Below are 14,008 nucleotides of genomic sequence, written 5' to 3'. Positions count from 1 at the left end.
GTTAGTTGTTTAATTGTCCGCCACCATTCACGACTGCAGAGCTTAGATCTGATCTGTTGGTTATGGGATCGCTTAGCTCTGTCTATCGCATGCTGCTTACGCAGTTTGGCACGCAGATAGTCCTGTGTTGTAGCTTCACCAGGTTGACACCTCATTTTGAGGTATGCCTGGTGCTGCTGCTCCTGGCATGCCCTCTTGCATTCTTCATTGAACCAGGGTTGGTCTCCCGGCTTGATGGTAACGTTAGAGTGGGGAATATGCCAGGCCATAAGGTTACAGATTGTGGTTAAGTACAATTCTGCTGCTGCTGATGGCCCACAGCACCTCATGGATGCCCAGTTTTGCGTTGCTAGATCTGTTCAAAATCCTTCCCATTTGGCACAGTGGTAGTGCCACACAACACGATGGAGGGTATCCTCAATTTGAAGGCGGGACTTGGACTCCACAAGGACTGTGCGGTAGTCACTCGTACCAATAATGTCATGGACAGATGCATCAGCGGCAGGCAGTTTGGTGTGGACGAGGTCAAGTATGTTTTTCCCTCTTGTTGGTTCCCTCACCACCTGCTGCATACGCAGTCTAGCAGCTACATCCTTTTGGACTCAGCCAGCTCGGTCAGTAGTGGTGCTACCGAGCCACTCTTGGTGATGGACAATGAAGTCCCCCACCCAGAGTCCATTCTGCACCCATGCCACCCTCAGTGCTTCCTCCAAGTGGTGTTCAATATGGAGGAGTACTGATTCATCAGCTAAGGAAGGTAATCAGCAGGAGGTTTCCTTCCCCATGTTTGACCTGATGCCATGAGACTTCATGGGGTCCGGAGTCGATGTTGAGGACTTCCAGGGCAACTCCCTCCCGACTGTATACCATTGTGCCGCCACCTCTGCTGGGTCTGTCCTACCAGTGGGACAGGATACCCGGGGATGGTGATGGCAGTGTCTGGGACATTGCCTGTAAGGTATGATTCTGTGAGTATAACTATGTCAGGCTGTTTGTTGCTTGACTAGTCTGTGGGACAGCTCTCCCAACTTTGACACAAGCCCCAGATGTTTGTAAGGAGGACTGTGCAGGGTCGACAGGGCTGGTTTTGCTGTTGTCAGTGCCTAGGTCAATGATGGGTTGCCCGTCCAATATCATTGTTTCTTATTGGCTTTGTAGCGGTTAGATATAATTGAGTGGCTTGTTAGGCCATTTCAGAGGGCATTTAAGAGTCGACCACATTGCTGTGGGTCTGAAGTCCCATGTAGGCCAGACCACGTATGGACAGCAGATTTCCTTCCCTAAAGGACATTAGTGAACCAGATGTGTTTTTACAACAATCAACAATGGTTTCATGGCCATCATTAAACTAGCTTTTTAATTCCAGATTCATTAACTGAATTCAAATTCCATCTTTTGCTGTGGTGGACTTCAAACCCATATCCCCAGAGAAACACCCTGGATCTCTGGGTTACTAGTTTAATGACAATACCACTACACCACTGCCTCCCTTGTATTCAATGATGGAGCATCCACAATCCTTTGGGGTAGAAAATTCCAAAGATACACAACACTTTGAGTGTAGTAATTTTTCCTCATCTCAGTCCTAAATGATCGGCCCCTGATCCTGAGGCAGTGCCCCAGTGTTTCAGATTCCCTGACCTGCTTCTTTTGAGGCTTGAGTCAGCTACTTTGAGCTCGCTATCTCACATTCCTGGGTTTGGTCTCAGACCTGTTATCTCATATTTCTGCTTGGCCTAACCGTTCATTGAGATAGCTTCTCCTCTTGTGGCAACTGGGTAACTTTGCATGTCTGTAGTTCCTGCTATACTAGCAATTTCATATTTTGTTAATTTTGTTGAGGGCAGAATGCTTTTAAAGCTTGACAGCTGTTAGGTTATCTTGTAAAGATATTAAAATTTACATATTCAAAGATACATGTGTAACAATGAATAAATGTACATTTGAGGTTACAAAGATACCTTCCATCTGTTAATAGTGTTATGGCCACATGGTTTGACGTGGGGGTAGTTCCTACCGTTCAACACCCCACCTGACTGCAGCAAGTGCATTTGTATTAAGGGTTTAGCCCTTTGTGTTTTATTTTTCAAATGAACAGACAGCGACAGGTTTTCTTGGAGATTTTTAAAAACAGAAAGTCAATTGTTTATTGATTAATACTCCTTATTCTGAAATTTGCAACCACATTCACTCATTCATTTGCTCGCACACACACAGGAAGAAACAGATAGGAAAGGGAAAGAGGGAGGTGGGTTTTAGCGGGTGGAGAAGGGTTACAATAAACCTGTTGAATTCTCTTGAGACTTGAATTATAGAGGGTTGCAGATTGCGATGATTGTAGATTTCTCTCTTGGGTGAAGGTTCTGTTGAAGATGGTGGGTCACTTGTAACTCTCTCTCTGCTGTATGATGTAGATGTCGGATTGTTCTGCAGGGCATGGGCTGTCTGGCTTGCTGGAATGCCAGCAGTTACAAATAGCTTCATCTTCTGGGTCAGTATCTCTCTCTCTCTTTCTGGCTGTCTTTTTTTAAAGATAAAAGAGTCACTTCTCACCTCCTATTAGGAGACATTCTCACTTCTATCCCATGGCGATTGCACAATGGCCCAGGACGTGGCTACTTCGCACCTCCTTTGTTTTAGAAGAAGACATTCAATTCTGGAATGTTTCTGTGATATGTGTGAGAAGGGTTTCGTCATCACCTTTTGGCTTTGAAGTTTTGTTTTTTCTCTTTGACACACTATTTGAATATAGAAAAGATTAATTCCCTTCTCTTCGGTGGCCATTTTGGACACTTGTTCACTTTTTCAATATAAAGGTTCATTTTTTAAAGACAAAGTCCATTTTTCATAACTCTTCAGAGTTACTCCTTGAATGTTGTATTATCGTACCTCCCCCAAAAGGGAAAAAATGAAATTCCTTAGATTTCATTTTCATGTTTCTTTGGTTCAGAAAGAGGGCTAAAGAAACAGTAAGACAGTTTAGAGTCACATCACTTCACACATTCATTTCATTCACTCTTCAGTCTTCCAGCCCCAAGTCTGATCTCAATTTTATTTACACAGCGTTCTTTCCATTCTGGACTGTGTATTGGCTAGGATGTTGTCTTTTTCTGCAATGTGTGAAATTTTTAGGTTGAATGGTTGGAGGAGTAAACTCCATCGAAAAAGCCTGGGATTTGTTACTTTGAATTTTTCCAGGAAGGTGAGTGGATTGTGATCTGTATGAATCTGAATCTCTTTGTGCCTGTTATTGGCATAGACTTTGATATGTTAGAGAGTTAAGAGGAGCCCTAATGCTTTCTTTTCTATAGTGAAGTAATTTTTTAGTGTCTGTTCAATTTTTTTGAGAAAAAATCAATTGGTTTTTCAAACCTGAATCATCATCCTGAAGTAGGACGGCACCTACTCCAACATCACTGGTGTCAATGGCCATTTTAAAAGATTTGTTGAAATTCGGGGCTGCCGATACTGGGTAGTTTGTTAGACTTGTCTTCAAATGTTTAAATGCTAGCTGGTACAGCTCTGATCACACCACTTTTGCACTTTTCTTTAGCAGGTCTGTCAGGGGAACAGCTAAGATGCTGAAATTGGGAACACATTTGTGGTAGAACTCGTACATTCCTAGAAAGTGTGTGATTTCCTTCTTGGTTCTTGAATTGGGGAATTCTACCAGAGCCTGCACTTTTGCTGTCCTTGACATTACTCAACCTTAGCCCTTGATGCAGCCAAAGTAGGTGACTTTGGCTCTGGCAAATTCACTTTTTGCCAAGTTGGCCACTGGGTGAGCATTCTGTAGGCTTTTGAAGAGTGCCTGTAGATGATTTAAATGGTCTTCCCAGGTGTTGCTGAAAACTAGCTGGTCGTTGAGCTAAACAACACAGTTATTTAGACCAACTATCACTTGATTCATTAACCTTTGGAATGTGACTAGGACATTTTTCAGACTGAAGGGCATTATTTTGCACTGAAATAAGTAATCGGGGATGACAAAGGTGGAGACTTCCTTTGCCTGCTGGATCATTGGTACTTGTCAGTATCCTTTCAATAAGTCTGTTTTGCTGATGTAGGTGGAATCTCCTACCTGGTCTATGCAGTCTTCAATATGGGGGATTGGGTATAAATCTGTTTTTGTAACTACATTGACCTTGTGGTAATCAATACAGAGCCTGGTTGAACCATCAGGTTTTGGAACTAATACTATAGAACAGCTGCAGCTACTCTGACTGGGTTCGATTAAATTGTTTTCCAGCATGTACTAGATTTCCAAGTGGACCTGAGCTAGTTTATTTGGGTTCAGTGTATCGGGGTTCTGTTTTATTGGTGGGGTCTCTCGTATCTCCACATGGTGCACTGTTAAAGGTGTGTAACCCCGTTCGTCCCTGCAGACTTCCTTGAACTCCTTTAATAATGTGATTAAGTCCTGTCTCTGTTGTTCAGAGAGATAGCCCAGCATTGTGTCTAATCCCTTTAAAATTTCAGTGTTTCCCATACTGCTCTCTTCCTTTATTACCTTTACAGCCTGGCACACACTTACTGATCAGTTTGGTTCCCGCCTATAGTATCTTTTCAGCATGTTAATATGACTCAGTCTTTGTATTTTTCTTCTATCAGGGGTGTTAATTAGGTAGTTTACCACATTCACCTTTTTCCCTACACTATATGTGCCACTAAACTGGGCTTTTAAAGGTTCACCCTGTAGGGGTAGCAGCACCAGAACTTGGCCACCTGGTTTAAACTCACAAACTGCAGCTTTCTTATTTGCCTGCCATTTACTTTTTTTCCTGATAGGATTTGAGATGTTCCTTTGCTACTGCACAGTCCTGGGAAAGTCTCTCCCGGAACATGATCACATAGTTTAGTATTGAGGTTTCCTCTCTTTGATCTAAGAACTTTGATCATTTTAAAGGGGCCTCTCACTTCGGGCTGCATTTTGCTGAGGTCCTGACATTAGGATCTGCGGCTGGGGGGTGGAGGTTAAGGGCACTGGAAGATTGTACCAACAGCGGCCTGCCACGGAGCCCGATGCCGGGAGTGCAGGGCCAGATGTTCCCGGTGGCGTCGAGGCTCCATGGTGGTCCCTGCACCCACCAGCCCCCCTTGCTGCTGGGTGACGGGATCCAACTTTGAATATGTAAATTAAGAAAATGAATGCATTTAAATAAATTTGTTAGCGATCTTACCTGCTGCCCAGGACCTTCCGTGCAGTGGCTGGCACTCATGCGCCTTCGCTTTCCCATCCAGGCAAAGCTGGCACCACTTAGGTGGGGAAGGGTGTTACTTATGCTTTTCAGTACAGTGGTGGGGGGAGGTACAGGATCAAATGTGCATTACTAGTGTAGGGGAGGGGGAGGAAGGGGTGACCTCTGCACTTTAATCAGTATGGGGAGGGAAGGTCAAGTCTTGCAGGTAAGTGTTTTGTGGGGGAGAGAGGGCAACTATTACATGTAATTGTTATTGTGGGGGGTGGGTGAAGGGGCGATAGTTTATTTTGCGATGCATTGGGGGTGGTGATAGGGCTTTAAAAATGTAAATGTATTAGCGGGGCTGGTTGCCCTTTAAAAAGGACACCAGCCCTAGAGCACAGGCAGCTGATCAGGTGCCAGCATCGCAGATCCTGCCCCTTCCATGTGATTGGAGGAGGGACCAGGCTGACCAGTGTATTATGTTGGGCCGCTGCACCATGATTTTTGCTCCAGCAGCGGAAGAAGGAAATTCAGCCCCTCATGTCCGAAAATCAACTCGAAGGGAGTAAAACCTGTGGATTCATTGGAGGAATCCCTGGTACCAAATAGCCAGACAATTATTCCTTTGTTGCTGTCGTAGAGGTATCACTGCAATATGCTTGGAGCATAGGTTTTAGGGTCTGATGGTACCGTTCCAGAGCCCCTTGTGATTGGGGGTGATACACTGAGAATTTCAGCTCGTCAACACTGAGGTTTTGTCTGACCTCCTGGAACATTTGGAACATGAAATTGATTCCCTGATGGGACTGAATTTCGTTGTGGAGTCCATATCTGGTGAAGAACTGGGTTACCCCTCGACTGCGGCTTTGTTAGTAATTTTCCTCAAGGGTATGGCTTCTGGGAATCGGGTGGCCATAGCCATGATAGTTAACAGATACTGATGGCCTGTCTTGGTTTTGGATAGGAGTCCCACGCAATCAATTGGAACTCTACTGAAAGGTTCTTCGAAAGCAGGAATGGGGATCAGTGGTGCAGTTTTAATGGCAGATTAGGGTTTCCCAATAATCTGGTGGGTATGGCAGGTCTGGCAGAATTTAATTACATCTTTGTGGAGTTGTGGCCAGTAAAAGTGTCTGCTACTTTGGGCTTGGGTCTTGAATACCCACATGCCCAGCCATTGGGATTGCATGGGCAATTTGTAGAATCTCTCTGCGATATTTAGGGGTGGGGGGGTGGGAAACCACAATTCGGTGAACTACTGTCCACTCCTCCTCTGTGGATCGCTATGGGGGCCTCCATTTCCTCATTAAAATTTCATTTTTTAAACAGTAACATTCAGGCAGCTTCTCTATGTCTGCCTTGCAGTAAGCTGGCTGTGTTATCTTTTTTAAATCAGGGTCTGCTTTTTGGGCTTCAGTTATGGAGGGTCTGTCATATACTTCCCCTAGATCTCCAAAAAACGTTTCAGCCAGCTAGACCTCTGAGTCATTGGGCTAACTTTCTGGTTCAGCTTTCTCTGGAGCAGCTGGCTTGGCCATGGCCTTTGTTACTGCAAAAGCAGGAAAGATTCCACAGACTTCCTCCTGTATTTGCTCTGTCTCCTTGGCCTCATTTGGCTGATCTAATATCACTGGGGCTGCGAACACCTTACCTCAGTCAAATCATTGCCGAGTAGCAAGTCTATGCCAGCCACGGGTAGATTAGAGACAATTTCTAGAGTAACTGACCCACAAACAAGGTCGCACTGCAAGTGGACCCAAGACATGGGTAGAGACATGTATCCTCCTTCAATTCCTTTTCCCAGAACCTTCACTTTTAGTGAGCTGTCTGGTGAGAAGGTCATTCCTTTACTCAGCATAAGGGATTGAATGGCCCCGGTGTCTCGAAGCAGGACAATGGGTTTACTTTCCTCACTAGAGGGGTATGGAGACACCGTTCCTTTTAAAACAAACCTACTAGGCTTCAGGAACTTTCTCTATTTATCCCGTACCTATGGCAGTATTTTTTGTGGAGTTCTTTCCTATGGCGAGGGCCACAGTTGGATCTGCCGAGGCATCCTTTTCTTTGTTAATCTTGTGCACCCATACAAGATTAATGTGCTTCCATTTTAAATTCCAGCAGTCAGCTTTGAAATGCCCTGTTTTGCTGCAATGGGAACACACAGGCCTGTGGTATACATTCCTGCCCTCTTCATTTTCTCTTGTGTGCTCACCTTTTGTTTCTCGGTCGCCAACACTCCTTCTTTTATTACTTTCCCACTTTCTTCCCTTTCCGAACCTCTGGAGATTATCATGAAAGGCTTGTCCCTGAGAGTCCAGAATTATTTTGCCCATTTTAGCCTGGTAGCTATTTTCTCAGATGAGATAAAATATGACTCAACCTCCTCCTCATTAAATTTTGGCACTAGTCTTGAGTGTCTCAGCATATCAAAGCTTTTCTCTGAATTGGGGATTGTGTTTTGAAAGGCTAGCAGCGTTTTCATTTTGGATTTTCAGTTTCTGTAACTCAAACCTTCTTGCTGCTTCCTCTCTTTGCATCACCCTTTCTTCTTTTCCTTCTGAAACTCTCTTCCCTTTTTTTCCTTTTGAGATTGAAACTCCCTTTCTTCCTTTCCTTTTGAAATTGCAGCTCTCCCTTTTTAACTGCATTTCCCTTTCTTCCTTTTTCATCCTAACTGGATTTTGGCTGAAGTTATTTTTTCAGGCTCGGATTCCAGGCTTTCTTCTTCTAGTTCAGGGATAAGTTCAAAATAGTTGGCTAGACTTTTCTCCAGTTCAGGTTTCTTCGCTTTTTGTCTGAAAGTTACTCCCACCTCTGTAGCTAATCTTTTTAAATCTTCAACATTTAATTTGTTTAACTTATTATTGGATATCTTTCCCTGCTATACAAACTCCTTAGCATTAAATGTGGCCATCTCTTTTGTTTCTAGCACCAAGAATACAAGAAAACCTGTTTGTTTATTTTTCTACAATTTTAGAGGTCAATTTCCCTCCCGTTTTCCAAATCTCTCATTTGTCTGGCGGTTCAGATCCCAGTTGAGCCCCCAATTTGTTACAGCCACGTGGTGTGACATAGGTAGTTCCCACTGTTCAACTCCCCACCTGACCGCAGCAAATGTATTTGTATTAAGAGTTTAGCCCTTTTGTGTTTTATTTTTCAAATAAACAGACAGCGACAGGTTTTCTTGTAGGTTTTTCAAAACAGAATGTCAATTGTTTATTGATTAGTATGCATATTGCTGAAAAAAGAAACATGTTGTCAAAGCATTTCGTTTTGCACTTATCAGGACAATCGCAAAAATAACCAATGTGAAGGAAAACAACAACTTATACTGCATGAGAAGAGAATGCTGATTGGTTGGCAAGTGAACTCTGACTGTAGAGATGTTGTCATGGAAAATGCACCAGTTTACAGAGACTGACAGTGAACTGCCAAGCTTTGTTTAAAATTTAAACCAGGCCGCTTGGCTTTGATTGGTCAAGGCATTGCCCTGAGGAATGAGCCAGCAAATGGCTGTCACTTATTTTGTTCAGCTGAAACAGGTGCAATGTTTGTACATGTTCTTTCTGTCTGCAAAGAACAGGGCCCTGTGTATTATTATATGTAAGTTCCAGTATGTGCAAATGCGCCACTCTGTGAGCCCTACTGGCAATCTTAAATTGGTTATCAGCATAATTCTTAGCACACTGTGGAATATTTAGCAAATGTTGTCCAATCGCGGAATCACATTTAATGTTGGACACTGTGTTTTGAGTTTTGCAAGCACGGGCTGTTAAGGTACAACCCGTACCTTGCCCGTTGCAAACAGCAGAAGGGACATGTTGTTTGATACGATCCGCCAGTCTTTGGGCTATACGGCCTATATACCTAGCATCACACTGGCATTGAAATTCATGTATCAAATTACTCAATTGTGTGATAGGCAGAATGTCTTTTTGACTTGACGGCAGAATCCTGTCAGTGGCGAACACCACACGTGTTGCTACTGCATAGTAGCAGCGTGAAACAGCTAGCTTTACCTGTTGCTCAAATTTTTGGGATACATTACCGTTCCAGGGTAATTTGAGGTAGACTGGGCACTTGTCAGGGCCGAAAAAGACGGCCTTAGCCCATTCATAAGTTTGCGTGATATACAGTGAGAAATGATCTGATCAGGATAGCCATTGTCACGCAGGATGTCTTTGATTCACCTTATTTCAGCATCAAGCTTGCATGGTGAACAAATGACTCAGGCCACTATTATTTAGCACTCTCTTCTCATGCAGTATAAGTTGTTACTTTCCCTTACATTGGTTATTCTTGTGATTGTCCTGATGAGTGCAAGAGGAAAAGCTTCGACAACATGTCTCTGTTTACAGCAATACTCAAGTTCTACTACTAAAGTTGTACTACTAAACGACTATTTGATTAATATGCATTATTCCGAAATCGTCACAGTTGCATTCACTCATGCATTTGCTCGCTCGCACACATATGAAACAGATAGGGAAGGGAAAGAGGTAGGAAGGTTTTAGTGGGTGGAGAAGGGTTATGATAAATCTGTTGAATTCTCTTGAGACTTGAGTTATAGAGGGTTGCAGACTTGCGATGATTATAGATTTCTCTCTTGATTGAAGGTTCTGTTGAAGATGATGGGTCACGTAGCTCTCTCTCTGCTGTATGATGTAGATGTCAGATTGTTTAGCAGGGCATGTGCTGTCTGGCTTGCTGGAATACCAGCAGTTATAAGTAACTTCACCTTCTGGGTCAGTCTCTCTCTCTCTTTCTGGCTGTCTTTTTTTTAAAGATAAAACTGCGACTTCCCACCTCCTGTTCAGAGACATTCTTGCTTCTATCCCATGGTGATCGCACAATGACCCAGGAAGTGGCTACTTCACACCTCCTTTGTTTCAGAAGAAGACATTCAATTCTCGAATGTTTCTAATGATAAGTGTGAGATGGGTTTTTCAAAACTCTTCAGAGTTACTCCATGAATGTTGTATCATCGCACTTCCAATGTACGTGACAATAGTCATCAGGTATATGTTTGGTTAACACAAAAGTGATCATGCATCATACATATTTGAGACAGATTCAACATGTGGAAGAATAGTAATTCAGTTTCGCGAGTTGCTGTTGTAAGTAGTTGTATCCATAAATACATCAGTTTTGTTTTGAAAAATTAAATAGGAGATAATTGTAAGAAGTGATGTGGAATTCCTACATACTTTGGTAATAATGATTCATCATTCCATAATTCCATAAGTTTTAAGGTACTTGTGGATAAGGATAAGAGTAGTCCTCGGGTGAAGGTGCTAAATTGGGGGAAGGCTAATTATAACAATATTAGCAGGAACTGAAGAATTTAGATTGGGGGCGGCTGTTTGAGGGTAAATCAACATCTGACATGTGGGAGTCTTTCAAACGTCAGCTGATTAGAATCCAGGACCAGCATGTTCCTGTGAGGAAGAAAGACAAGTTTGGCAAGTTTCGGGAAGCTTGGATAACACGGGATATTGTGAGCCTAGTCAAAAAGAAAAAGGAAGCATTTGTAAGGGCTGGAAGGCTAGGAACAGATGAAGCACTTGAGGAATATAAAGACAGTAGGAAGGAACTTAAGCAAGAAGTTAGGAGGGCTAAAAGGGGTCATGAAAAGTCATTGGCAAACAGGATTAAGGAAAATCCCAAGGCTTTTTATACATATATAAAGAGCAAGAGGGTAACCAGGGAAAGGGTTGGCCCACTCAAGGACAGAGATGGGAATCTATGCGTGGAGCCAGAGGAAATGGGTGAGGTGCTAAATGAGTACTTTGCATCAGTATTCACCAAGGAGAAGGACTTGGTGGATGATGAGCCTAGGGAAGGGAGTGCAGATAGTCTCAGTCATCTCATTTTCAAAAAGGAGGAGGTGTTGGGCGTCTTGCAAAGCATTAAGGTAGATAAGTCCCCAGGGCCTGATGGGATCTACCCTAGAATACTGAGGGAGGCAAGGGAAGAAATTGCTGGGGCCTTGACAGAAATCTTTGCATCCTCATTGGCTACAGGTGAGGTCCCAGAGGACTGGAGAATAGCCAATGTTGTTCCTTTGTTTAAGAAGGGTGGGAAGGATAATCCAGGAAATTATAGGCCGGTGAGCCTTACGTCAGTGGTAGGGAAACTATTAGAGAGGATTCTTCGGGACAGGATTTACTCCCATTTGGAAACAAACTAACTTATTAGTGAGAGACAGCATGGTTTTGTGAAGGGGAGGTCGTGTCTTACTAATTTGATTGAGTTTTTTGAGGAAGTGAGGAAGATGATTGACGAGGGAAGGGCGGTGGATGTTGTCTATATGGACTTTAGTAAAGCCTTTGACAAGGTCCCGCATGGTAGACTGGTGCAAAAGGTCACACGGGATCAGAGGTGAGCTGGCAAGATGGATACAGAACTGGCTGAGTCACAGAAGACAGAGGGTAACAGTGGATGGGTGTTTTTCTGAATGGAGGGACGTGACTAGTGGTGTTCCGCAGGGATCAGTGCTGGGACCTCTGCTGTTTGTAGTATATATAAATGATTTGGAGGAAAATGTCGCTGGTCTGATTAGTAAGTTTGCGGACGACACAAAGGTTGGTGGAGTTGCGGATAATGATGAGGATTGTCAGAGGATACAGCAGGATATAGATTGGTTGGAGACTTGGGCGGAGAAATGGCAGATGGAGTTTAATCCGGACAAATGTGAGGTAATGCATTTTGGAAGGTCTAATGCAGGTCGGAGGTATACAGTAAATGGCAGAACCCTTAGGAGTATTGACAGGCAGAGAGATCTGGGCGTACAGGTCCACAGGTCACTGAAAGTGGCAATGCAGGTGTATAAGGTAGTCAAGAAGGCATACGGCATGCTTGCCTTCATCGGTCGGGGCATTGAGTATAAAAATTGGCAAGGCATGTTGCAGCTGTACAGAACCTTAGTTAGGCCACACTTAGAATATTGCGTGCAATTCTGGTCGCCACACTACCAGAAGGACATGGAGGCTTTGGAGAGGGTACAGAGGAGGTTTACCAGGATGTCTGGAGGGCATTAGCTATGAGGAGAGGTTGGATAGACTCGGATTGTTTTCACTGGAACGACGGAGGTGGAGGGGTGACATGATAGAGGTTTACAAAGTTATGAGCGGCATGGACAGAGTGGATAGTCAGAAGCTTTTTCCCAGGGTGGAAGAGTCAGTTACTAGGGGACATAGGTTTAAGGTGCGAGGGCCAAAGTTTAGAGGGGATGTGCGAGGCAAGTTCTTTACACAGAGGGTGGTGAGTGCCTGTAACTTGCTGCCAGGGGAGGTGGTGGAAGCAGATATGATAGCGACGTTTAAGAGACATCTTGACAAATATATGAATAGGAAGGGAATAGAGGGATATGGGCCCCGGAAGTGCAGAAGGTTTTAGTTTAGGCAGGTATCAAGATCGGCGCAGGCTTGGAGGGCCGAATGGCCTGTTCCTGTGCTGTACTGTTCTTTGTTCATTCACCCAGGTCTTGTTACTTTCTAGATCCTTTCCATACTGGAACAACAAAAGGGAACTCAGGTTCCCCTATGGAAGCTGACTTTTGAGTAGAACTTGAGGAGAAGAATTAGGAAATTCTAAACAGTAACAAAATTTGAAAGAAAACAAATAATCTTTGGAATGATCCAGTATGAAAATATGTCATGAAACACTTTTGCTTCAATATTTCAGTCATATTGCGGTCATTGAATATATACTAATATTGTGCCATAATATCTATTACTCAGTCTTTTCAAAGCTCTGATCTATATGCAGCGACCAGGCAGTGAGAAGGAGAAATAAAAGCTACATTTATTGTGAGTTTTTTTAAAAACAGTAACACAATTGGTAGTGAACAAGTTACGCAGCTATAAAGAGGATTCCAGGCCTTTAAGTCCTGAAGTAGCATCTAATTTCCCATCCTGCGAAGGGTGAGCTCCCAAACACAGGTGTTTGTGATTCTTCATTATTTCATGTTAATGAAGCTGTGGGTTCAGTGTACTAATGGTCAGACACTTCCCACAATACCTGAATTCTGACCCAGCTTATGGGTGATTGGAACATCTAGGCTACTACTGTTCATGTGCAGTAACTCCAATAACCATTTCTGCTGAGTATTATAGAAATCGTTTTAGTACACTGCAAGTATAAATATTAGGCCTCCAGCTGCAAAAAGATACATTCTGACTTGACTGTTTAACACAAATAAGGGCCAATTTTCTAAGATCCCTGGTAGCATGAAGACCCTCTTGCTGGGGTTCCAATATGTAGAACAGAATAATAGAATGGACAAGTGCAGCCATGTGTTCTTTTCTAACTCCTTGCAGATCTTGACGATAATATAAGAGTAGCACTCTCTCACAGGAAAGAAGGGAAAATCATCAGTGAGGTCACCGGTTAAAGAACTTTACAGTTTAACTCGTAAGCATAAATCTCAGGGCTCTTTTCTTTACATCTCTGGACTTTTTCCCTGATCAATGAAATTCAATGTATATATGAAAATCAACTTGTGTTTGGCAATTACTCAAAGTTAGTAAACCTCAGCTCCTCTGGGAAAGCATTATGAATCTTTCAAGCACATCACTGTCTGAGCCTGCCTGTTCTTCAGCACTTAATCTCTTCTCAGCTCTTTAGGTCCTAACTATGATGTTAAGCTGCAAGAGAAGAATACGAGACAAAATGGCCACATAAAATCACCAAAAAAACCCAGAAAATTCTGGAAAAACTCAGCAGGTCAAACAGCATCTGTGGACAGAGAATGAGTGAACATTTCAAGTTGATGACCTTTCATCAGAACTGGAGCCCACCCTGGAGATGCACTGCTGATTCCA

The sequence above is a fragment of the Heterodontus francisci genome, chromosome 14, assembly GCF_036365525.1.
Source record: "Heterodontus francisci isolate sHetFra1 chromosome 14, sHetFra1.hap1, whole genome shotgun sequence".
Classification (NCBI taxonomy): Eukaryota; Metazoa; Chordata; class Chondrichthyes; order Heterodontiformes; family Heterodontidae; genus Heterodontus; species Heterodontus francisci.
Note: the sequence above shows the minus strand (reverse complement) of the source record.